The sequence below is a fragment of the Oryctolagus cuniculus genome, chromosome 11 (genome assembly GCF_964237555.1).
Source record: "Oryctolagus cuniculus chromosome 11, mOryCun1.1, whole genome shotgun sequence".
Lineage (NCBI taxonomy): Eukaryota > Metazoa > Chordata > Mammalia > Lagomorpha > Leporidae > Oryctolagus > Oryctolagus cuniculus.
Genome location: NC_091442.1, coordinates 60450934 through 60476655, shown reverse-complemented (window position 1 = coordinate 60476655; position 25722 = coordinate 60450934). Strand labels below are relative to the sequence as shown.

Here is a 25722-nt window from a genome sequence, read left to right as displayed (position 1 = left end):
CCCTTTCTCTCTGTAACTCTGCCTTTCACATCCTTTTTAAAAGAAAGAAATGATCACTTCTTTGTTAAATATTACAATGTGTCTATTTTAAGCAGTGTTTTTTAAAAGATTTTATTTATTTATTTGAGAGATAGAATTACAGACAGAGGGATAGACAGAGAAAAGTCTTCCATCTGCTGGTTCACCTCCCAAATGGCCACAACGACCAGAGCTGGGCCAATACAAAGCCAGGAGCCAGAAGTTTCTTCTGGGTCTCCTACGTGGGTGCAGAGTCCCAAGCACTTGGGCCATCTTCTACTGCTTTCCCAGATGCATTAGCAGGGAGCTGGATCAGAAGAGAAGCAGCAAGGACTGGAACTCTACCTCTCAAATAAATAAACAAAATCTTAAAAAAAAAGTTTGGGCTGGCGCCGCGGCTCACTAGGCTAATCCTCCGCCTAGCGGCGCCGGCACACCAGGTTCTAGTCCCGGTTGGGGCGCCGGATTCTGTCCCGGTTGCCCCTCTTCCAGGCCAGCTCTCTGCTGTGGCCAGGGAGTGCAGTGGAGGATGGCCCAGGTGCTTGGGCCCTGCACCCCATGGGAGACCAGGAAAAGCACCTGGCTCCTGGCTCCTGGCTCCTGGCTCCTGGCTCCTGGCTCCTGCCATCAGATCGGCGCGGTGCGCTGGCCGCAGCGCGCCGGCTGCGGCGGCCATTGGAGGGTGAACCAACAGCAAAGGAAGACCTTTCTCTCTGTCTCTCTCTCTCACTGTCCACTCTGCCTGTCAAAAAAAAAAAAAGTTTATTCTGGTGCCAAAAATTTGAAATCCATGCATAGTTTTTTTCCCCCCCTTTGGTGTATCTGTAGATCTTGAATTCAGAATGTTCTCAATGAAACTTCTCTATTTTTTAATTGTGCATATTTATGGAGTATGGTGTGATAATTCAATACAATATTCAATGTGTGTAATGATCAAATCAGGATAGTTAATGGCTCCTGGTCATTGCTAAGACCTATTAGGCTGTTGCACAAATAATTAATTCCCAAATCCAGTGAAATTGGGTGCAGATAGAGAATCTCTAAACAAGTGGAATTTTTATTGCCCCCACATCAGCTTTTACAAGCCCTGCCCCTGGGACATTCCAGAGTGCTAGGATGAGACACTGTAAATAAGTGACTAAACCAACGGGACTTTCCACACCTTCCCCACCCGCCCACCCCGGTGGGCTGGATGTGGCTGCCTGCACGTACACACGACCTCTCCCGACAAGCAGGTTAACAGGACCACAGCCTGCTGCTCCGCAGGCTGGGAAACCCTCTCAGGCCCCACCGTGCTGTCGCTCCTAAGTAAAGCCTTTTCTGCCTTTGCTGGTTGTCTCCACGCCTTCTCCAGACCCAAAAAATTCCTAAAACCTAACGGTCAATGCTTTCTGTTTGGAGTCTTTGAGCTGTTTCTTCTATTTGTTGTTATTGGGAACTACAGTTTCTTGCCCATGAACTTTCTGAAGACTGCTCATGTATACAGTCTGAAGTTGGGGGGCCGGGAGGGCAGTGTTGTGGTGCAGCAAGTTAAGCCACTGCTTGTGACACCAGCATTCCTATCGGATTGCTGGTTCAAATCCAGACTTCTCTGCTTCAGGTCCCACTCCCTGTCACTGCACCTAGGAAGCCTCAGAAGGTGGCCCAAGTACTTGGATCCCTACCACCCACATGGGAGACTCAGATGGGGTTCCAGGCTTCCGGTTTGTGGTGACAATCTGGGGAGCAAACCAATCGTGGGTGGAAAATCAATCTCTCTTGTTCTCTCTTTCTTGCTGTCTCTTTCTCTCTCCCCCGACCCTGTCACTCTGCCTTTCAAATAAATACAATAAATCTTTTTCTTAAAAAAAAAGTTCAAAACCCTAACAGGCAAAACTGGTAATGAACATGAACTAGCAAATACACATGCACACACATCAAAAAGTCTAATTAGCACATGTAAATAATATTATCCTCACTGTTAAAGAAATACAAATAAACCCAGAAAGGAGATAGCACATTTTCATTGGGTTAGCAAAGCTGCAGAGGCTGGTGTAGGAAGAGATGCGAGGTAGGATGATGTCAGCTTGGCAACACGTGCCCCAGTGTCACACGTGCGTACCTTTGAATCCGCAGTGGTCCTCCGAATAACTTCTCCGAACAAGAAAAGCAGGTTCATTACAATGCCATTGAAAAACCAGAAGGAGATCTAAACAAAGAAAACAAAAAAATTGGAAGGGAAGGCTGATAAATAAGCAACTGTGTGCTTTTGTGTGACAGGAACTTGGTACAAAACATCATGTTCATTGTGACCCTGCGTAGGCAACATTTGTATAAGTGTAGGCAGAGGAATATTTATCACAATTTGTATAATGGGAATCTCTGCCGAGTCAAGTGAATTTCAAGCTCAAGCGGCAGAATGGTGTGAATTCCCACGAGCTCCCCCTCGCTTCGGCTCGTGCCCGAGCCCCTTGCCTCTGTATCCCCGCCTGCTGCCTTCTTCCCTTCCAGTGTTTTAAGCAGATGCAAGACATTTTACCTGCAAATAGTTTAATGTACACTTCTTAAAGATAATGACTTTTTAAACATAATCTCCAAACTGCTATCCCACCTAAAAAATCCTAACAATGCCATGATAAAATGAGCTCTATCTGGCCACTGTTGGCATACAGTAGGATGTGCCAGACTTACCTTCAACATTTCCTGCCCCAAAAATGGAATCAACATTTCTCAAAAAAAAAAAAAAAAAAAAAAAAAACACCTCTAGTTCTTTTCAGCGGGGAATAGTATTTCAGAGGCTACACTCTAGGGAGGGCACTTATTCCACTTACGAGGGGTTCCAGATCTTTGCAGTGGGCAGAGCCAGGAAATTTGTTGTTGTTTTAAATCTATAAACCAAGGCAGGTTTGACCCATCAGTTAAGCTGCTAGTTAGGGTCCCTCATCCCACATCAAAGTGCTGGGCTCCTAACGCCAGCTTCTGGTAATGGAGATCCTGGGAGACAGTGGTACTGACTCAAATAGTGGGCTCTTGCCACCTACCAGGGAGACCCAGATTCAGTTCCAAGTGCAAAGCTTTGCCCCGCCCACTGACCTGGCCATGGGAGGCATTTGGGAAAAGGGGAGCTCATCCTGTCTCTCTGTCTCTATCAAATAAATTTTTTAATTTAATGAACTTATTTATTTGAAAGAGTGACAAAGAAGAAGAGATGAAGAAAGAGATCTTCTATCCTCTGGTTCACTCCTCAAATCCCTGCAACAGCCAGGGCTAGGCCAGGCCAAAGCCAGGCGCCCGGAACTCAATCCTGGTCTCCCATATTGTTGTGGGGGACCCAAATACCTGAGCCATCACGTGCCATTTCTGGGAAGCTGGTGTCAGGAACTCAACCCCAGGCGTCCCAAGCTGTGTCTTTAACTGCTGAGCCAGACACTTGCCCCTGCAACAAATTTGAACATCCACCGATGATTCCTGGCTGAATACAGAATCACCATGGTAACTGCACAAACAGTGATTTATCATTCCTTCTACACTGATTAGTCCACATCCTACCGTAACCAGCATTCCTTCCCCCACCCTCCCTGCCCTGTCATTTGCTTGCTTGTTTGTATTTTAGTGTCAGTACAAATGCATGGATTCCTTTTTATTCGGTGGGAATAAATGTCTATTAATGTCACTACTCATTTTGCTGTTCAGATGATCTGCTCAAGTGCAGGTCTGGGATGAGGGAAAGCCGACACAGGGCTCCTGCCTCCCTGTGACACAGCCCCACGCTGTTCTCATGCGGCTTTACCCGAGAGCATAGCGAGCATCCTTGGCCCTGTTGCCTTTTTCCTGGCCCAGCCATGGAAACAGTCGACTTTGCAAGAAGCCCTGGTTCTTTTTCGTAGGAAATGGCTTTTTAAAAAACAATATTTGAGAGGTGGTCGTTGTGGCTCTGTGGGTTAAACCACCTGAAAACCTCCATCCCATATCAGGGTGCTGGTTCAAGTCCTGGTTCTAGTCCCCGCTACTCCACTTCCAATCCAGCACTCCTGCTAATGCATCCCGGGAGGCAGCAGATGATGGTTCAGGTGCTTGGGCTCCTGCCACCCACATGGGAGCCGGGATAGAGTCCCCGGCCCCTGGTTTCCACCTGGCCCAGTCCTGGCTGGTGCAGACATTTGGCAAGTGAACCAGTAGACAGAAATTCTCTCTCTCTCTCTCTCTCTCTCTCTCTCTCTCTCTCTCTCCCCTCCTCCTTCTTTCCCTCTCTCCCCCCTCTCAAGCTTTTAAGTAGATGAAAATGTAGAACAAAGCCATGTGTCTAGGTGTTGCTTAAGCAACTTGTTTTTCTTTGTGATTTTTCCATTTTCTGTCCAGTTATTTGTTGCTTTCGTACTTCTCCCCTGAATGTGTTGGTTTAGCTTTATTTTGTAACTATATAAAACATGAACAGGACTCCAAAAGCTAAAACTACACACAAATATGTACCCAACAAATGTCAGGTACTTAACATGCTTTTTGGTATCAGTACAAAGTCAGGGGTTCTTTTTGTTTTTAAGATTTGATTTTATTTATTTGAAAGGCAGAGTTACAAAGAGGAAGACACAGAGAAAGCGAGATCTTCCATCTGCTGGTTCACTCCCCAAATGGCCACAACAGTCAGGGCTGGGCCAGGGCAAAGCCAGGAGCCAGGAACTCCATTCTTGTCTCCCATGTAGGTGGCAGGGACCAAAGTACTTGGGCCCTTCCACTGTCTTCCCAGGCTTTAGCAGGGGAAAATGGAGCACTGGGACTCGAACTGGTGCTCTGATGAGGGATTCTGGGATCATGGGCCGTCCTCAGGGTCTCCACAATGCTAGCCCCAGGGATGATTTTTATTCCCTGGGAGGTAATCCACTAATGTCACCACTCTTATTTTTGTTCAGATTACCCTAGGTTTGGCCAGGGAAAGCCCTTCAGCCTTGGCATTTTTCTCTCCGTAGCCCTTCAGTTCTGCCTCAACCCTAACAGAGTTGATTAGCTTCTGCACTGACATTCCAAAGTGCTTTTTTTTTTTTTTATGGGAAAATAACTTCATTTCATTTGGGGGAGCGAGAGGGCATCCAGTCTCAGAATTTCTGGAGCAGCTATTTGGTGTTAGGGGCTTTGAGGACCTTGGGTGCGCTGAAACACACGGTCTTGCTCAGAGGCCACTTGCCCATGGTGGCAACATTGCCGATCTGGACATCCCTGAAGCAGGGGGACAGGTGCACAGTCATGTTCCCGAGGAGCTTCACAAAGCAGTTGTACTCGCGGATGCAGTGGGGGCTGTCCTGGGGGATGACAGGGGTCGTGGTCACCACGCCAACCAGGCTCCAGCCTCGGACAGAGATGTTTCTTGTCGATGCAGGAGCCCTGGGTAGTCTCCTTGGCGGGGGGGGGGGGGGGGGGGGGCGGCTGGAAGCCCACGCCCCTGTCCTTGTAGCAGCGCAGGGGTTTCTCCCGGTAGGACCCTCTGGCCTCTGGTTGTTCTGAAAGATGGTAGGCTCGGTAGGGGTGTCAGCAGCTTCCTGCTGCCTCCAACGTGACTTTTTGTGAAAAGTGAGCAGACACGTGTGGTGTTCCCCCTTTGGGTTGATCAGAAGTGCAACAGGCTATGTTCTCTTCGGCTCTTGGTTTGTTTTGCTGAGCAGTAAAGGCTGAGTACCTCTGCATGAAAACTGCCTACATTCCATCGTGGGGGTGGGGCTGTAATGTCGCCACTCTGTAGCCTACGTGTACACATTCAGGTTACTTTATACATTTTGCAATTACAAATAATCAAAATATTATGTAAGCATTTTGTGTATTATCAGACATGCTTCCTCAGGTTGTACACTCCTGACCTCCACTGGCCCAGCCAATGGATTGCAAAATCAATCTCTCTCTGATCTCTCTCTCTCTCCCTCTGCCTTTCAAATAAATTAAATACATAATTAAATATATATTATATATATATATATGTAACCTTAAGCATCATGTGTATCTATACTCACATGGCCCAGGATTGATGTTTTTCCCAAAAGAACTTTAGGAGGAAGTTCCTGGAACTTTAGGCACCTTGCATCCATGAGTTTATATTATGTGGATTTGGAACTACGTGCATTTTCTGTTTGGATTTTGCTTTTCTTTTTATCTTGTTGTTGTTGTTCCAACTGTGCTTTGGAATTATGTAGTAGAGAACCTGGAAGAAGGCAAGCCCAAGCCCCCGTCGTGTCCCCTGGCTGGTCTGCCCACTCCCCCCACCCCCCACCCCAGCAGCAGGCTCCCTTGAAGACAGTGAGCCCAGGGGCCAACTGCTTAAACCCATACCCAACCACTCCTTGTCATGGTCCAGACATTGGTATTGTTTGTGTGGGTGGTTTTTTTTTTGTTGTTGTTGTTGTTGTTTTTTTTAAGATTTGTTTTATTTATTTGAAAGACAGAGTTACAGACAGAGGGAGGGAGAGACAGAGAGAAAGGTCTTCTATCCACTGGTTCACTCCCCAAATGGCTGCAACAGCCAGAGCTGGGCCAATCCAAAGCCAGGAGCCAGGAGCCTCTTCAGGCTCTCCCACCCAGGAGGAGGCAGGGGCCCAAAAACTTGGGCCATCCTCCACTGCTTTTCCAGGCCATAGCAGAGAGCTGGATCAGAAGTGGAGCAGCCAGGAACCGCCACCCATATGAGATGCTGGCACTGCAGGCCAGAACTTTAACCCCGCAGCACTATAGCCCCTGTTGTGTTGTGTTTCTCTTTCCCGCAAAATGTGTTTTAGGGGCCAGCATCGCAGCACAGCAGATTAAGCAACTGCCTATGACACCGGCATCCCATATGGGAACCAGTTTGAATCCCAGCTGCTCCACTTACAATCCAGCTCTCTGCTAGTGTGTCTGGGAAAAAAAAGAAGCCCTCCTGCCCCCCAGACCCTCAACTCTGGGGGTGGAGACTTGGCCTCACCACCGCTCCTGCATAGGCCACACTTTCCCCCTTGCTCCCCCTCTCCTTTACCCCCCACCCTTTGTCGACTCCCCACTCATCCATGGGAACTTCACAGGCACTTCCTGGTCCTCTCCTGCCCTGGCCTGCCTGGCAGAGTGCAAACAGCACAGGCTCTGGATTAAAAAGAGTAAATTTCACTTCTGCTTCTGTGTCAATGAGCTCTATGACCGTGGGCACATTCTAAATCTCTGTGAGTCTGAGTGTCTTACCTGTAAGGAGAATAGTAAGATCTGCCTTGCAGAGTTGTTGTAGGGTTAATACTGACGGGTTTCTTTTTTATCTTTTCACTTGGAAGGCAGAGAAATAGAAACAGAGACAAAGATCTTCAATTTTCTGGTTCACTCCCCAAGTGCTTGCCACAGCCAGGAGCCTGGAATTCAATGCAAGTCTCCCACAAAGGGGGCAGTGAACCAAGCACTTGAGCCATCATCACCTGCTGCCTCCCAGGGTGCGCATTCAGCAGGAAGCTGCGCAGGAAGCAGGGGGGGGCGCAAACACAGAGACTGCCACGGATGCAAGTGTCCCAGGCGACATCTTTACCACTAGGCCAAACACTCTAACGGTGATGATTTTAGTATCTGACGTCTTAGTAGCTCAATCAGTATTCACTGGTAGGGATGACAGAGAGAACTTCGGCTTCCTGCCGAAAATGTCACCCCATGGAAGGAAGGCCAAAAAGATAACTTAATACTCTTTCCTCTCCATCTTTTTTTTTTTTTTTTTAAGATTCCATCTATTCATTTGAGAGACACAGTCACAGACAGAGAGAGGTAGAGACAGAGAGAGGTCTTCCATCCACCAGTTCATTCCCCAAATGGCCACAATGGCCAGAGTTGTGCCAATCTGAAGCCAGGAGCCAGGAGCCAGGAGCTTTCTCTGGGTCTCTGACATGGGTGCAGGGGCCCAAGTGTCTGGGCCATCTTCTACTGCTTTCCCAGGCTATAGCAGAGAGCTGGATCGGAAGAGGACAGCCAGGACTCAAACCAGTGTGCATATGAGATGCCGGCACTACAAGCAGAGGATTAACCTACTGCGTCACAGTGCCAGATCCCTCTGTCCATCTTCTAAACTGTGCTTCTTCACTTGAAAAAGTAAATGATTGGGAAGGCCTTTTCAATACTAAAATTATATTTTAATGGCAAATAAAAATGAGCAGATGCATACTAAAGTCCCATTATAGAGAAGATCAAGTAAGGTCTTTGCAGTTCAACCTGCTTAAATTAAAATCTGCTAAAAAATAATCTTTAGAGACTTTTTTGTTTCTTCTTTCGTACGTTATTGCCAGCAGTGTCACTGTGTGTATGATCAACCATCTCTCTACACAAAAAAGTATTGTGGGCTCTGAGACTGCTTTCTTTCCATTTTTTTGTTTAAGCATATTTTTCCCCATTTTATTTGGAAGGCAGAGGAACAGAGAGACAGATGGAAAGAGATCTTCTATCTGCTGGTTCACTCTCCAACTCCAGTGCTGGGCCAAGTCGAAGCCAGAAGCCTAGAACTCATTCCGGGTCTCCCACACTGGCGGCAGGGAACCAAGTCCTTGAGCCTTCACCCACTGCCTGCCAGGGTGCACGTAGGCAGGAGGCCGGATCAGAAGCAGAGTGGCACCAGGCACTCTAACTGGGGACGAAGGGGCCCCAGGCAGCAACTCGGCTGCTCAGCCACACACCCACACAGTGACACACCCCATAACAGCGCTTCGGTTAATGAGGGACCTCAGGTACTGGTGTGAACCATATGACTATAATGGGAAAAATTCCTGCACCTGATGACATCCTAACTGTTGAAATATGCTAAGGTAAGGCATTACTCCCGTGTTTGTGCTGATGTTGACATAAACAAGCATAGCACATACCTTATGCACTGCACACACCGCTTGATAATGATAATAAATGACTACGTTCCTGTCTGTGTATTTACTGTACTATACTTCCCATCATTCTTTTAGAATGTGCTCCTTCTACCTACTGAAAACACAATGCCCGTTGTAGAAGTGCCTCGGACAGGCCCTTCAGGAGGTGTAATAAAGAGCAGGTCTCTGTCACGGGAGGTGGCAGCTCCCTGCATGGCACTGTCACTAAGGACCTCCCGGTGGGACAGGATGTGGGGGTACAGCCTAGGCCGACGTGTGTGTTTGAGCCCCGGCTGCTCCCCTTCTGATCCCACTCTCTGGTATGGCCTGGGAAAGCAGTGGAGGATGGTCCCAGTCCTTGGGCCCCTGCACCCACATGGGAGACCTGGAAGAAGCTCCTGGCTCCTGGCTTCGGATCCGCCCAGCTCCAGCCGTTGCAGCCATTTAGAGAGTGAACCAGCAGATGGAAGACCTCTCCCTCTCTTTCTCTCTCTCTCTCTCTCTCTCTCTCTCTCTCTCTGTAACTCTACTTCTCAAGTAAATAAAATCTTTTAAAAAATTAAGAATCATAAAATGGTCACCACTAGCTATATGTGGCAATTAAGCATTGAAATATGGCTAGTTAGAATTGAGATATGCTGTAAATGTTAACTGCCCACCAAATATCAAAGACATAGATGGAATGAAAAAAGGAACATATCTAATTGATATTTTATATATTGATTGCTTGTCTAAATGATACCACTTTAGGTGGATTCTATTAAATAAAACATTGCTTAGATTAACTTCACTTGCTTCTTTTTACTTTTTTAAGATTTATTCATTTATTTGAAAGAGTTAGAGAGGGGGAAAGACAGAGAGAGAAGGATCTTCCATCCGCTGATTCACTCCTAAAACGGCTGCAACAGCTGGGGCTGAGACAGGCCAAAGCCAAGTGCCTGAAACTCCATCTGGGTCTCCCATATGCGTACATGGGCCCAAGTACTTGGGCCACCTTCTGCTACTTTCCCAGGCATGTTAGCAGGAAGCTGGATCCGAAATAAAGCAGCCAAGACTTAAATCAGCACCCATATGGGATACAGTATCAAAGGCAGTGGTTTAACATACCATACCATGATGCCAGCCCCTCTTTTTACTTCTTTAAGTTTATTTATTTATTTATTTATTTGAAAGGCAGGAGAGAGAGAGAGAGAGAAAGTAAGAGAGAGAGAGCTTCTGTTCACTGGTTCACTCCCCAGATGCCTGCAATAGCCCAGGCCAGGCTGAAGCTGGGAGCCAGGAGAAGTCCGGGTCTTCCACAAGGGTGGCAGGAACCCAAGTACTTGGGCCATCATTTGCCGCCTTCTCAGGAAGCCGGATAGGAAGCAGAGGAGCCGGGACCAAAGCAGCACTGTGATACAGGATGCAGGGACTTATCCCACTGTGCCACAACTGCTGCAAATGTGAGTGCAAGGATTACCTAAGTGGCTCATATTGTATTTCTCTTGCAAATAGCCGAGCGGGAAATCTCTATAACATCAGTAATCTCCACCACAGGCCTTGTCACGACTTAGTGAATTCCATTTACTAAGGAAGAGCGTCTGATCCTTCTTGCATGCGGTCTCTGGGAAATAAGATCAACGACCCCTCGTAGTGACAGTACTGCTTCAGAGTGACCCTCAGACCGCCAGCAGCCAGTAGCTCTCTGACGAAGACCGCTCGCTCGCCCACCCAGCGGCATGGCCGCCTTCCAGGGAGCCCACCCGCCAGAGGTCAGCCTTCAGCACAGTCCTCTGGTTAAAATGGAATTAGTGCCACGGTAACCCAGCCAAACGCCCCGAAACCCCAGCGCTGCGACAGCCCTGGCAGGGAACAGCAGGCCTTCAGCAGGAAGCCACGCAGGTCTCCTCGGAGCAGCGCTTTCTCCTTTGCACCGCCCGCGACGCCTTTTACCCTGCACCCGTGAGGTTGTGTGTCGGGGTTCACAGACAAACTGCAGAGTTTCTGTGTGTTCTCTGTGTGTGTGAATTACTCAATGACGATCCGTGGCCTTCATCAGGTTCTCCAAGGGGTCTCGAAGTTGCGGTCTGAGCCCTCCTCCGAGCCTGTCCCGCATCCTCAGTCTCTCCTGCGCCTAAAGGCTCGGTGATCACATTAGGCCCAGCTGGATAATCCAGGATGATCTCGCTGCCACCGGGTTCATAATCCTGACTCCCTCTGCCAGGCCTCCTCACCGTGGAATTTAACATCAGACTGCGGGAATCCAGGATCAGTTGGAGATCCTGGGAGGCAGCTTGCCTAACTGCCTCTCTGCCACCCACAAGGGAGACCTGGGCTGTGTTCCCGGCTCCTAGTCAGCCCCTGCCCAGCCCCTTCACGGCAAGTATGTGAGGAGTGAGTAGCAGACGGGAGTGGGCTCTCTCGCTTGCTCACTCTCCCTCTCTCAAATACACAAGCTACAAAACACTTTAATGTGCAGGCAATGTTTGTACTCAACAGACGCCTCTATCCCGGCACCACTATCACTGAGAGACCCCCACAGCCCCCACTCAGGAGTCAAAGCACACGGAGGCTGTGGCCTCCGGATGGCTCCTCTCCCTCCTGCTCATTAACGAAAAGAACACTAAAGGTCCTCACTTGCTGTCCAGGGTGGGGGTGGGGGGAGGCAGAATCTAACAAAATACTTCCCCGACGTGAGCCATCTTCAACCCCAGCGCTGGGCGCCCCAGTCCTGGGTAGACCCCACTTGTGCCTCGTGTCCTCTGCACCCCCGACTCTGCCCCAGGAACCCCAGTTCTTCCCTGCACCTCTTTCTTTAAAAGACTACTTACTGATGTATCTATTTATCTGAAAGGTAGAGTGACACAAGAGAGAGGGAGAGAGAGCTTCTATTCACTGGTTCAGTCCCAGATCCGTGCAGCTGCTGGGGCTGGGGCTGGGACAGGGGCCGAGGCTGGGGCCTGGGCTGGGCCTGGGCCAGGAGAGCCCCAGCCTGGCCCCAGAAGCCAAGGAGCAAGCCGGGAGCCAGGAGCTTCACCTGGCCCAGCCGCAAGGTGGCAGGGACCTAAGCCCTCAGGCCACTTCACTGCCTCAGAGGCACATCAGCAGGGGGCTGGGTTGGAAGGAGAGCAGTCGGACCTCAGACGGGCACTCTTTTTTTTTTTTTTTGACAGGCAGAGTGGACAGTGAGAGAGAGAGAGACAGAGAGAAAGGTCTTCCTTTGCCGCTGGTTCACCCTCCAATAGCCGCCGCGGCCGGCACACCGCACTGATCCGAAGGCAGGAGCCAGGTGCGTCTCCTGGTCTCCCATGGGGTGCAGGGCCCAAGCACTTGGGCCATCCTCCACTGCACTCCCTGGCCACAGCAGAGAGCTGGCCTGGAAGAGGAGCAACCGGGACAGAATCCGGCACCCAGACCAGGACTAGAACCCGGTGTGCCGGCGCCGCTAGGCGGAGGATTAGCCTAGTGAGCCGCAGCGCCGGCCCAGACGGGCACTCTTGATACAGGATACGGGCATCCTGAGTGGGCAGCTTAAGCCACTGCCCCGTGACAGGCACCCACGCACACACCCCCAACCCACACTTCTTAGCACGTTTCTCTGTGACCCTCCATAGCTCATTGGAAAACCACGTTAATGGGGGCTTTCCCCATTTGAGCTCCCTGTTAAGGATCTCTCTATAATAAATTCTTTGCTAACACTCATTGGGCACCTGTACAAGGGGTCTTTGAAAACTTCATGAAAAATGTAATAATGAAGAAGCTATGCATGACCTTCAAAATTTTGCACCGAAATGAACACCTTTAACTCCATTTCCCATGAAGCTTTGGAAGCCCCTCACCCACATCCAGAACATTCTGTTAGATTCTTGTAAGGAGAAGACCAGGGAAGTAAGATCAGACCCTTCCACGTCAACAGGGTCCGAGGAAATAAAATGGACTCAAAAGTTATGACAAAAGGACAGAGAATGTGGGGTAGGCGGTGTGGTGCAAGCGGTTAAACTGCCCCCTGGGATGCCTGGTTCCGGTCCCAGCTCCCTGCTAACATCCCTGGGCCCGACCACGCGGGTCCCTGCCACCCACATGGGAGGCCTGGATGGACCCGGCCACCTGGCCTCTGCCTGGCTGATCCCAGCTGTTGCAGACAGTGGGCCAGTGAATGGACACGCAGAAGTGCTCTCGCTTGCTCCGTCACTCTACTTTTCAAATAAATAAATTTAAAGAAAAAAAGGACAGAGAATGTGATAAGCGCTACAGAAGACAAAAAAAGTGGGGGGGGGGTGGAAGCGAAGTTTTTTTTTAATAGTTTGGAAGACTCAGGGAGTGTTGAACGAAGAGCTATTCCATGTGGGCCTTAAAGGGTGGACAGAGGATTGGTCACAGGACAGAGGGAGGGGTCTGGCTTGCAGAGAGCGAGGAGCTGTGGGAGTCAAACCTGGGTCTGGGAAGCTGGAGACCCCGAGTGCCAGGCTGGGGCGGCCGTGGGGCGCGCTGGGAAGGGAGGTGACGACGTGGGGGAGGGAGGGTGGCGACGGGCACCGCCCTCTCCGAGCCGGGGTCCGGCTCCACCCGGCAGCGTCTGGGCAGGGAAAGACTCCGGACGCAAGAGCTAGCAGACCCGAACCCACCGCCCCACCTCCCCGCACCCCAAGTACTCCGGATTCTAACGCATGCGCACAGCCACAATCACGCCTCCGGCGCTGGCCGGTTTACAGTTGCCGCGGCAACCGACGGCCGCGCGCCTCGGAGGAGGCGAAGAAGGCGGGACCCCGGCCACCACCTCCCAGACACCGCCCTCCCTCGGCCCCCGCCCCGCAGACGTAGCCCCCCAGTCGGCCCCAGGGCTGCCGCGGCTCGGCAGTGACCCGCTCTGTGCCGCCTGCCTTACCACAGCCCCCTGGCTTCCACTTTGCCGTAGCCGACGGCCGTCCTGAGGTGGCCATGGCGATGGTGATGGCGCGTGTCCAGAGCACCGCGGCGAGGCTCGCCCCCGGCCGCGGCCACGCAGCAGCCTCTGATGGCGAGACAGAAACCTGGCCGGCCGCGCCCTCGTCCGGGGGCCCCTCCGCTTCTCTGCCAGCTGCGAGCTCGCGGGGGGTCACAACCTCCACACACCCTGCCTGCCTGCCACGCGGGCACGGACACCTGCCCGACGCCGCGCCGCTCCGCTGTGTCCTGCCTGCGCCTCCCACACCGCGCCGGGACCCTGCTTCTCCCGCCTGGCCGCCTGCCTCTCCGGATGGGGCATTCTCAGCCGCACACCAACCCGTTCCGTCCTCCGTGTCCCCGTGCCTCAGCCTGCTCACCACTACCAAAAGGATTCCTGAAATAGACATCTGGGGCTGGTGTGTGGCCCAGCAGTTAAGACACCTGCTAGGAACCAGTCTGCGTCCAGCTCCGTGCTAATACAGACCCTGAGAAGCTGAGGTGGTGGATCAGACGGTGGGGCCTGCTCCGCGGAGCTCCCAGCCCCCACCCCTGTTTGCGTCCCAGGACCCTTGAGGGTGTTTGGGGAATGAGCCAGCAGGTGGGAGTGCACTCTCTGTCTGCAAAAAAAAAAAAAAAAAAAAAAAAGTTCAAATATAAATCTGATTCTGGAACCCTGCTATTTGAAACCCTTTTTTGTGCCCCCTCCAGTGCCCCCTCACATTCAAATTCCTTAGTTTTACAGTCTGGCCCCAATGACCTCCTCGACTGCTCTCGCCATTCCCACCGCCCTCACGCCTTCACTCACTCAGCAGGGATCTGCCGAGGTACCTGCTGTGCCCCTGGCATCACAACCCACAGGCCTGGTCCTGCCTCGGAGCCTGCTTCCCGGGGAGGGCCCACTCTCACTCACCTGCCCACCTTCTCGCCAGGTGCGGGGGACCGAGCTTCTGTGCTCAGCGTGCCTGCCCGCCTACCACACCGCCTGGCGTCTACCTGTTTACTCGTCTGTCTTTCCCTCTTCCCCTTTTTAACTCCTCAAAGACAGGGACACCTCATTCACATGTGCAGCTTAGCACAGAGGCGCATAGCACACCAGTAACATTGTGCTGAATAATTTCCAAGATCTTTTCCAGCTCTCAAATGCCACAATCCAGGAACAAGAACAAGATTTTTTTTCTTTATTGAGGATGTCCTATGCCTACCTCATTAGAACTTCATATCTAAGGTTTCCTTAAATATCCTGGGGGCAGCAGACAGCACCTGCGACGTCAGAACCCCTCTGCTTTATGGGAGTTAAGTAAACATGAACTGCTTTTTCCCTTCCTTTATGATCTGTATCTTTAATTTGTGCTGTACTCAAAGCAGGAAAAAGATTCCCAGAGTGTCAAACTACCTCTGGCCACAAAAGGGCAGCAGGGAGAGCCGGATTGTATTAAAACCGTCCTGGCCACCAGATGGACCCCAAATACCAGTTTAAAGTAGGCCAGGTCTTAATTTGGATCAAGTTTGCTTGGCTATTCCTTTTCCTTTATTCCCTGTCCCTGAAAAGTGGAGTCTCCCCCGTGCTAACCAACAGACACCTGCCAATTGTCTAGCGCTCCCCACATTTTGCTTCAGAAGAGGAAACACAGCAAGGAGGAGGAGCAACTCCAAAAACTTTTTAAAAATCAGTGAGAGAGACTCTCTTCAAGCCCAACCGAAAGGACCAGAAATTTGAATGTTGACTAACGGTCTAAGCGGTTCCACGGGGTTCTTGTTCATCTTTTTAGGTGTGTTGATGGTGTTTGTTTAAGAAGAGAAGAAATATACATAAAAGCGAAACAAGAGGCAGGCATTCAGCCTCGTGGTTCATACACCTGCCTCCCACGTCTGAGCGCCTGGGCTCGTTTCCCGGCTCGGATTCCCGACTCTCAGCACCCTGGGAGGCAGTGGTGATGGCTCAGGTACTTGGGTCCCTGCTACCCACGTTGGAGATCTGGACTGAGTTCATGGATCCCAGTGTTGGGGAGTGAACCAGCATGTGGGAGTTTCTCTCTCCCTCTCTCCCCCCTCTTCAAATAAATTAAATAAATAAACAGCAAAACAAAACGAAAGCCCTCCCAAAAAATCCAAGGGGACCATGAACCCCAACCATGACCAACCAGTTATGTTCCTGGAAGCCAGGCTCTATCATCATGGCTCAAACAATTGAAATCTTTGTGAACAGAAGCAGCTCCCTGTAGGAGACAGTCTGGGGCGCGGGGGAGGGAGGGGGCAGACGGCAAGCAAAGCCTGCAGACCTGCTGGGCCTTGAAGACCAGGGCATGGAGAAGGGGACTCTTCCTGATAGGCCGGGGAGCCCTCGGAGCACAAATCACTCACTTCAAGGCATCAATCTCCATGCCTAACACCCACAGCCAGGTCCTTCAGAACTAGGGGCGAAAGCTGTCCAGGGAGCCTGGGGCTATGTCACTGGGCGCCCTGAGCAGAATGAAACCCACGCCCTGCTCCCCTGCCGCCTGTATTTGTGCTGGCTCTAAAGCTACAAGAAAGCTGGGCCTTTTTTAACTAGAGAAACAAACGTCATTTCCTGCCACCCAAGGACCCCCCCATGGGTCACCTCCAGCTGGAGCCAGTCCCCGGATCGCTCCCTGCACAGCGCGTGGCTTGCGTGTGCTCTCAGCAGGATGGCAGCTGTCAGTCTGTCCTGTGCGTGTCTGCTTGTCTGATCTGGAGAGAGAGCTAGAATTCCGCCACCTCCAGCTCAACCAGCACGGAGAAGAGGAAGGTGGCGATCAAAACGCCTCTGGAATATTTTGTATGAGTTCTCGAGTAAAACTTGGAAACCAGAAAAATTAAAAAATAAATTAAAAAACAAAAAAGACACCCACGCCCCAGATGAGAGTTCAACTCCTGACTCGAGCTTCCTGCTAACGGGCACCCTGGGAGACAATGGCAGCGCCTCAAGCATTTGAGTCTCTGCCACCCACACAGGCAATCCGGATTGAACGCCAGGCTGCTGGCTTCAACTTGGCCCAGACCTGGCTGCTGCGGCATTTGGAAAGTGAACCAACAGATGAACTGTCTCTCTTTAGCTTTCTTTCTGTGCGTCTCTTTTGGCTTCTCAAATTTAAAAGAAGTCTATGTATCAAAAAAAAAATGCAAAGATAACCAATAGACGGAAAAAGATATTGCAAAACATTTCACTGATAGCAAGCCACAGAGCACAACACGTAACAAAATCCTATCGTCAGTAAGAGCAAGTACTCCGACGGACAGAACCGGCGAGGGCAATGCCCACGAGAGGAAGCACATTTGGCCTAAAGGCACCGAAGAAGATGGCCGGCCTCATAGTGGTCAGAGGAAGCACTTCACGCCGGTGATATCGCAGACACAGCCAGAGCAGCCCAGCGTGCTGAGGCTGTGTGACTCCGCCCGCAGTGAGTGACGCCGCCCGCAGTGAGAGTGCGCAGGGAACGGCTCTCACCGCATTGAAGTCTCACATCCTAGGGGCCGGCAAGTCTACTCCGAGACAAACACCCACACGTGGACACGAGTGTCGTCCCCAGCCACGGCGTTTGTGACAGCAAAACACCCGGAACAGCTCCAGTGCTCATTCACCAGCAGGAAATGGAGACCTAAGCTGGGGTCTGTTCCAATCGCTTGGTATTATCCAATAGTAAAAATGGAGGGCTGGCGCGGTGGCGGAGCGGGTAAAGCCACGGCCTGCAGTGCCGGCATCCCAAATGGGCGCCAATTTGAGTCCCGGCTGCTCCACGTCCAATCCAGCTCTCAGCTATGGCCTGGGAAAGCAGTAGAAGATGGCCCAAGACCTTGGGCCCCTACACCCGTGTGGCAGACACAGAGGAAGCTCCTGGCTCCTGGCTCCTGGCTTCAGATCGGCCCAGCTCTGGCCGTTGCAGCTGCTTAGTGAACCAGTGGATGGAAGATCTCTCTCTCTCTCTCTCTCTCTCTCTGCCTCTGCTTCTCTGTAACTCCGTCTTTCAAATAAATAAATCTTTTTAAAAAAATTAATCCGTTCAAAAACAGTATCAACATGGAGGAATCCCAGAAATACACTCTTGAGGAAATGATGCATGTTTCAGAAGAATGTATAAAGCCAAAGGCCATTGGTGTAAAACATAATAGCATTCAGGTCACTGCAGGGACATGACGGCGCCCGGATTTGGGCTGTGGCCGCCTCGGGGTGGAGGCGCGGTCAGGGCTGGCAGAGGGGCCTTTCCCGGGTGGACCTCGTGGCCGTTTTATGTGTGTACAGGACGCACGCGTCCCAGGCGGTGTCTCTTTTTCTTCACACTGTATTGTCTTTAATTAAGTACAAAGACTTTTCCAACATGTCGCCTAGAGGCCATTTCACCCCCTGCTCTGTGTGCAGCCAGTCTCTCTCTCTCTCTCTCTCTCTCTCTCTCTCTCTCCCCCAAGCAGTGCTGAGGTGCGTTCCCTGTCTCCAGGAGAAATCCATGGTTTGTTGCCTTTGCCAATAACGAAAATGTTGGAGAGCCAAGTGGCAAAGCTGATGCATTGGCATCTTTTTTTTTTTTTTAAGATTGATTGATTGATTGATTTGGAAAGGAAGAGCTACAGAGAGAGAGAGAGAAACTGAGAGAGAGAAAGAGAGAGACCTTCCATCCACCGGTTCATCCCGCAAATGGCCAGAACAGCCAGGGCTGGGCCAGGCTGAAGATGGGAGCCTGGAACTCCATCTGGGCCTCCCCCATGGGTGCAGGGACCCAAGCACTTGGGCCATCTTCTGTTGCTCTTGCTGACACGTTAGCAGGGAGCCAGATTGGAAGTGGAGCAGCAGGACTTGAACTGGCACTCATGGGAGATGCTGGCATCGCAGGCAGCAGCCTAACCTGCTGCACCACAACACCCACGCCTGTTGGCATCCTGACATGAACAAGAGCCAGGATGTCTCTCTCTGTTGGTCATCATACCAGTTCTTCCCAGCTTGGCACCCGCCGTCACTACGCACAGGTTACCAGTGTCAAACTTGAAACCATAATCTTGCCAGTCTCCAAGCCCATCCGAATGGTGTCACGCACCCGGATGAGGGGATCAGGGCAGCGGGTGGTACCAGCATCCTGGGTCACCAGATGAGGGATTCCTTTCGTGCCCACAAAGGTCTCTCCCGCTTTGCGCATCTTGTCTGTGGCCGCTTCAGGTGCAATACAATGAACAGCAAAGCAATCCATGGCGGCGTAGATCAGACAGAAATCCCGTCCGGTCTCATCGGTGCTGACGACATCCACAAAGCCAGCAGGGAGGGTGTAGCAGCTTGGACTTTGCCATCAATCTTAAGGAACATGCACATTTATCTTCCTCTCGGGTCAGCACATCCTCCAGCCTGTTCCTTGGGAAAATGGCGAGAGGGAGCCATCCTCCCAGCTCGCGGGGACTGGCGGATGGCCGAGGAGCAGACACACCGGTCAAGGTACCCAGCATCCAGTGCTCCAGAGCTGCTCCTCGCTTCAGATGCTGCTTGGGCCCTGGAGCCACGGCTGCACTAGGAATGGAAGCAGCCTAAGCTGCCGAGCAGTGCGGCTTGGGGAGCTGTTTTTATCCTTCGGTCTTGCCGTGTGTCTCAGACAGCGCAGAGTAACATCTTTAAGAATGCACAGGGTATATCCTTTAACCGACTTCCACTCATACGGCTCCATCTTACATATGCATCAGCACGCGTGACAGTGCCGCATCGCATCTCACAGACACAAAGGAGTCTGTAAAAAGCCAACGGAAAAACGCATATTATGGGAAAACTTTGCAAAGATTTCAGAATTTTCTACACCAAAATAAACTTATATTTTAATTTTTTTTACATGTATTTATTCTGGAGGAAGAGTGACACAGAGGGAGAGACAGACAGACGGAGAACTCACATGCACTGATTCACTCCCCCCAGATGCCTCTGACAGCCAGACCTGGGCCCAAGGCCAGAGCCAGGAGCCCGGAACTCACTTGGTCTCCCACGTAGGCGGCAGGGGACTCAACTACTCAAGCCATCACATGGTCTGCATTGGCAGGAAGCTGGACTCGGGAGCCAGAGGCGGGACTTGAATCCAGGCACTCTGACGGGGGCCTGGGCCTCCAAACCAGCATCCCTTCCCTCTGCACCTCCCCATCCATCCTGGCTGCTCCACCTCCCATCATGGGAAGCAGCAGATGATGGCTCAAGTACTTGAGTCTCTGCCACCTGTGTGGGAGACCCAGATGGAGTTCCTGGCTCCTGGCTTCAGCCTAACCCAGCCCCAGCTGTTGCAGCTATTTGGAGAGTGAACCAGCAAAAGGAAAAATCTCTCTCTCTTTTTCTCTTCTCTCTGCTCTCACTTTTCAAATAAACAAACCTTTTATTAAAAACACCAGTCCCTACACTTATCTTTTAACTCCACTTTCCACAATCTTTTTTAAGTACTACCGTATTTGCTTTATTCAAATCATTGTTCTAAAAGCCAGAAACTGAAGTTCTTTCACCTAAAAATTTGGTTTTCAGCAAACTCTTTCAAAGACTGCACCTCTGGCCTCGGCCTCCGCACCTTGCCGGCCCTGCTCAGCTGATTTGCACTCCACAGGCCGAAAGCTGAGCAGAGCCGAGAGGTCGGCGCCACGGCCAGGGTCAACACTTGGCCCACACGGTGGCCACACCCAGGGGGCCGGGAAGCCTTAATCTGGGCTTGGACTGAGCTTTGTGTTCAAGAGGCTTGTGGCTGAAAAGGAAGAGAACCAAGCTGAGCGTGGAGACAGAGGTTGTGAGTGCCCGGTGACCCTGGTTCTGAGCCTGCAAGTGGGGACAGAGCTAAGCTACCGCCACTGCCACCCAGAACCTCCCCATCCACCGCCCCCAGAACCGTGTTGCCTGTGTTGACTTTATCTGGCCACTGGGTTAAAGTCCTTTTTAAAACTGAAGGGCTACAGATAGAAGTTCGGAAATTTTTGAACTAAGGAACCCTGAGAGGCCTGTGGTTCCTGCATAGACCAGTAAAACCTTTTATTAAAAAAAAAAAAAAAAAAAAAAAAAAAAAAAAAAAAAAAAAAAAAACTTCCATTTCTTCAGCTGTGAGAACAGAAAAGATCTGATAACACCTGCCCTTAGGAACCTGGCAGAGCTGGGAGAAGCCTGTGAGGTAAGAGCCATCTGCAGCTAGGAGACCCTCTGGACACAAGTTTATTAGTTCCTTCCTTCCTGGTAGAGGGCATTCCAGTTCAAATAACCAGTCACACAAGCAAGACTGTGTGTCTTCCAGGGGGAAGAGAAAGCGGAGGTTAGGAAGAGGAGAAGGAAGAAAAACAACAGCTTGGTGACAGTTTTTGTAGAGATTTTATATTTGATTAATTTGAGTTAAAGAAAGAGAGAGAGAGATTGATCTTCCATTCGCTAGTTCACTCTCCAAATGGCTGCAATGGCGAGGGCTGAGCCAGGCCTAAGCTAGGAGCCAGGAGCTCCCCCCAGGGCTCTCATGTGGGTACAGGGGTCCAAGCACGTGGGCCATCTTCTGCTGCTTTCCCAGGCACATTAGCAGGGAGTTGCACAGAAAGTGGAGCAGCCAGGATTTGAACCAGCGCTCATATGGGAAGCCGGCATTGCAGGCAGTGGCTGAACCCGCTGAGCCACTATGCTGGCACCTCGGTTACTTTCTTTTTCTTAATTTTTAAAATAAATTTATTTAGATGCAGAGAGACAACAGAGAGTGCTCCCATCAGCCAGTTCACTCCCCAAATACCTGCAAGAGCCAGAGCAGGACCAGGGCAGGAGCCAGGTCCCTTCCTCCCAGGATGCCCATCAGCAGGAAGCTGGAATTGGGAGCTGGGCTGGAACTCAAACCCAGACGCTACCACGTGAGCCACAGGCTTCTTCACCACTGTCCCAGGTGCTGGCCCTTCAGTTACGACTGAAAGACAGAAACTTGGGCTAGTTTTTGGCACAGGGATAAAGATGATGCCTGGACCCCCTGCATCCCATGTCTCCCATGTCGGCTTGATGGGTTAGAGTCTCGGCTCCGCTTCCAATCCAGCTTCCCTCTGATGCCCACCCTGGGAGGCAGCGGGTGAGGGCTCAAGCACATGGGTCCCTCCCACCCCATGGGAGACCTGGATTGAGTTCTGGGCTCCTGGCTTCTGTCTGGTCCAGCCCTGGCTGTTGGGGGCATTTGGGGAGTGAACCAGCATGTAGAGGTTTTCTGTCTGTCTCTCTGTGTCTTTTAAATAAATAAACTTAAAGGGGTCGGCACTGTGGCACAGTGGGTTAAGGCCCCGGCCTGAAACGCCGGCATCCCATATGGGCTCCGGTTCGAGACCTGGCTGCTCCACTTCCTGTCCAGCTCTCTGCTATGGCCTGGGAAAGCAGTGGAATATGGCCCAAGTCTTTGGGCCCCTGCACCCGTGTGGGAGACCAGGAAGAAGCTCCTGGCTCCTGGCTTCGGATCAGCACAGCTCCGGCCATTGTGGCCATCTGGGGAGTGAACCATTGGATGGAAGATCTCTCTCTCTGCCTCTGCCCCTCCTCTCTGTGTAATTCTGACTTTCAAATAAATAAATAAAATCTTAAAAAAATAAATACATAAACCTAAAAAAAGTATAAAGACAAAAACTGTATTCAGGCACTGGGCACTGAAGGAAGGAAAGGGTGGGGTAGGAAGGGGGACGTAGAGAGGGAGGAGATGGTGTGAAGCACTTGCTGGGCACCCAGCAGCGTGCACTGAAAACTTCTCTGAACCCTCAGAGGATGTGACACCGGTGTTGTTACCCCCATTTTAGAGGTGAGAAAACTAAGATCCAGGGAGGATAAGCAACTTGGCTGGGCTCAGGCAGAGGCACCACTCAGCCAGGCTGGCCTGCCTCTGGGGAGCACGGGGCCTCTGCAGCCGGCTGGCCGCTCCTTCTCCCATGTGGTGGGGCGGGGGGGTGCCCCCTGGCTTCCTTCCCTCTCTCCCTGTCTGTCATCTCGTCCAGCGCCTCTCCTGGTCTCCAGAGCCCCAGGCCCCTCCCGGCAGAGAGTCCCTCCCACCCCACCCCACCCCCATCTTCACAAACAGCACCTCTGAAAGGAGCCCCTCCGGGTGGGAGTTTGCTGCCACTTGGGGCACCCACTTCCCATATCGGTGAGCTCAGGTTCGAGTCCCAGCCCCGCTCTCCATCCCAGCCGCCTGCTAATGCACACCCTGGGAGGCAGTAGGTAACGGCTCCAGGACGCTCAGATTGAGTTCCTGGCAAAGGAGCCCTTACTCCACGACCCCACACCCCCTGCACGTGGAGGACACCGCCTCCCCACGCCCCATCCACATCACCATAGGCGACTTCTCCCCTCAGTCATCTCCATTTACTCTTCCAAACCTCCCTCCTTGAGGTTTGTCTCTGCCTCTCTGCACGCCCCAGCACCGTGCCTTTGCCAGCCTGGTTCCTGGCGGAGCCTCCCACTGGTCTGGGGCTTCCAGGTGATCCCGCACACCACTGCCAGACTTGCTGTCCTTAACACCCCCCCCACACTGTCCCTGCTCACCAGCCCCCGCCCCGCCGCCGCCTTTGCTGGACAGCACTGCCGCCACTGGATCCATCCACACTCAGCCCTGCACCCCAGGCTGCCTGCGGCTGCCCTCCATAGCCTTCCCGTCTCATCTACCTCTCCCTCACCCCCCAATTCCTGATCAGCGCAAGCACTACTGCTGCCCCCCCCCCCCCCGCCTCCTCTTCCCAAAGCCTACTAGGCTCATCACCCGTACTGTTCACAAGGCAAGTAACTGTGCCTGGCCTTGTCGCTCAGCCTGGACAGGCGCTAAAACTGAAGGTGCTGATTAATCTCCATAGCACATGTCTCTGACTGCAGCTCATCACCCCAGTGCAGCCCACCAAGACCAAGAGTAGCAGGTCATGGGGCCAGCACTGTGGCGTAGTGGGCTAAGCCTCTGCCTGTGGCGCCAGAATCCCAGATGGGCACTGGTTCATGTCCCAGCTGCTCCTCTTAAGATCCAGCTCTCTGCTCTGGCCTGGGAAAGCAGTAGAAGATGGCCCAAGACCTCGGGCCCCTGCACCCACGTGGGAGACCCAGAAGAAGCTCCTGGCTCCTGGCTTCGGATTGGCGCATCTTCGGATTGGCCATCTCCAGCCCCTGTGGCCATTTGGGGAGTGAACTAGCCAATGGAAGATCTCTCTCCTCTCTCCCACACTCCCTCCCTCTCTAACTCTGCCTTTTGAATAAAATAAATAAATATTAAAAAATAAAATAAAAGAGTAAGCATGGGCCTTAGAAACCCGGTTTGGGCCACCACAGACCGCGGCACCAGCCAGTTTGGCCCAAGCCTCCACGGGCCTAGGAGCCGGCAACTCTCAGGGAACACAGTGTCCAGTGAGATCGCTGACCCCAAGCCGCCCTGCCGGCTGCTGTGAACACAGCGTTCCTTCCCCTGCACTGGTCCCGAGCTAAAAGGAAACTCCCAGGTATGGGGGCTGCAGGGACCGCCCCCCCAACACCCTCCAGCCCAGATCGGGGGCGTCCGGAGCCCCCAGGGGAAGCCCGGCCCTTGGGAGAGAAAGGAGGCGCTGCACCTTTAAGTCTGCAGCGGGTTGAGAAAAACAAGCTGTGATTTATATAAGCGGGAAAATCATGTGATTTGCAGGAACGCTCCCTCCTCCCCGGCCCCCTCCCCGTCGCCTCCCGGCCCTTCCCAGCGGCCCGGCGCGGCGGGCGGGGCTGGCGCGGGCAGCTCCCCGGGGCCCTGTGCGGGGGCGCGTTCCCGCCGCTCCTGCCCGGGCCCCGCACGCCGTGGCGGAGGTGCCCGCAACGCCCCGCGGCCGCCGAGGGCGCACAAAGCCCGGTCGCCGCTTCCCCGGCGGCGGCGGGCAGAAACCCGGGAGGCTTTTCCCGCCTGTTCCTAGGGAAAAAGGAAGAGCCGGGAACCCCCACACTGGCGTCTGTGTCCCAGAACAGCCGGCAGAGAGAGAGAGCAATTTAAGAAACCATTTGGTTGGAAAGGGCATGGTGGAAGTCAGCCATTTGTGGCCCCGAGAACCTGGCTCGCGGTCTCTGTGGGGACAGAGCCAAGGGTCGAAATGTGTGAGTGGGAGGCCTAGGAACCAGCATGATTTTTTTTAAAGTTTTTATTTACTTATAGGCAGAGAGACAGAGATCTCCCATCTGCTTTTTCACTCCCAAATCCTCACAACAGCTGGGGCTGAGCCAGGCTGAAGCCAGGCGCCAGGAACCCAAGCTGGGTCTCCCACATGGGCGGCAGGGTCCCAAGTACTTGAGCCATCACCTGCTGCCTCCCGGGTGTGCAATTCCAGGGAGCAGGATCCTAAGCAGAGGAGCCAGGGTTTGAACCAGGCACTCTGACATAGGATGCGGGTTGCCCAAGCCGTACCCTAACCCCTGGGCCAGACTCACCCCCCGCCCCAGCCTGGATCTTTTAAGGGTTAGAGAGGGGGAGTGTAGCTGCAAGCGGCCCACGCCCTGTGAGTTAACTCTGACAGCTTCAGAAGGAGAGGGAAATACTTATATCCCCCCTGAGAAACCGAAGAGTTCATCTCAGCCGTCCCCCGGTGGCTGGAGGAATACTGGAGCACTTCCAGGGTTAACAGTCACGTCCAAACCAAGCCCAGAAGGAAAGGGCCTTTCTCAAGGAAAAAGAGCTGAAAGGAGAAGCCAGAGTCCCTTCGAGCCCCCGTCCCTCCCATAAATCCCAAGGATGGCTCTGAAATCGTCCAACGGAGGAAACACATGGCTTCTCAAATTAGCCAGATCCAGGGGTCCCAGCTCCGCAGAGACCACGTCTAAACTCCCGTTTATTTCCCTCCTCCTCCAGTCATCTGTCGGGGATGAGGCCTAAGCCTGGTGCCATCACAGGCAGGAAAAACACGATGCAGTTAGCCAAGTTGCTAATGCATCATTTCGCCATGACCTCGGCCCGCAGCCGCGGTCCCAGCCCCCCTCTCGTTCCAGCTGGGCCCTGCAAGGTCAGCCGGGCCTCCTTACATCCCGCCTCCCGCAGTGCTGCAAGGG

The 25722-nt window shown here is 52.4% G+C and overlaps 1 long non-coding RNA gene and 1 pseudogene across 1 annotated transcript; both read right to left on the bottom strand.

Annotated features, from left to right (window-relative positions):
- Window positions 1-768: 768 nt before the first annotated feature.
- Window positions 769-14364, bottom strand: LOC138844375 (uncharacterized). Its single transcript, XR_011380120.1, has 3 exons — window positions 13693-14364; window positions 3337-3433; window positions 769-2206 (listed from the first exon to the last, which is right to left on the bottom strand). It is a non-coding gene; the product is annotated as an uncharacterized lncRNA (long non-coding RNA).
- Window positions 14365-16905: 2541 nt separating this feature from the next.
- LOC138844373 (small ribosomal subunit protein eS4-like) lies at window positions 16906-22640 on the bottom strand (annotated as a pseudogene).
- Between the last annotated feature and the right edge of the window lie 3082 nt (window positions 22641-25722).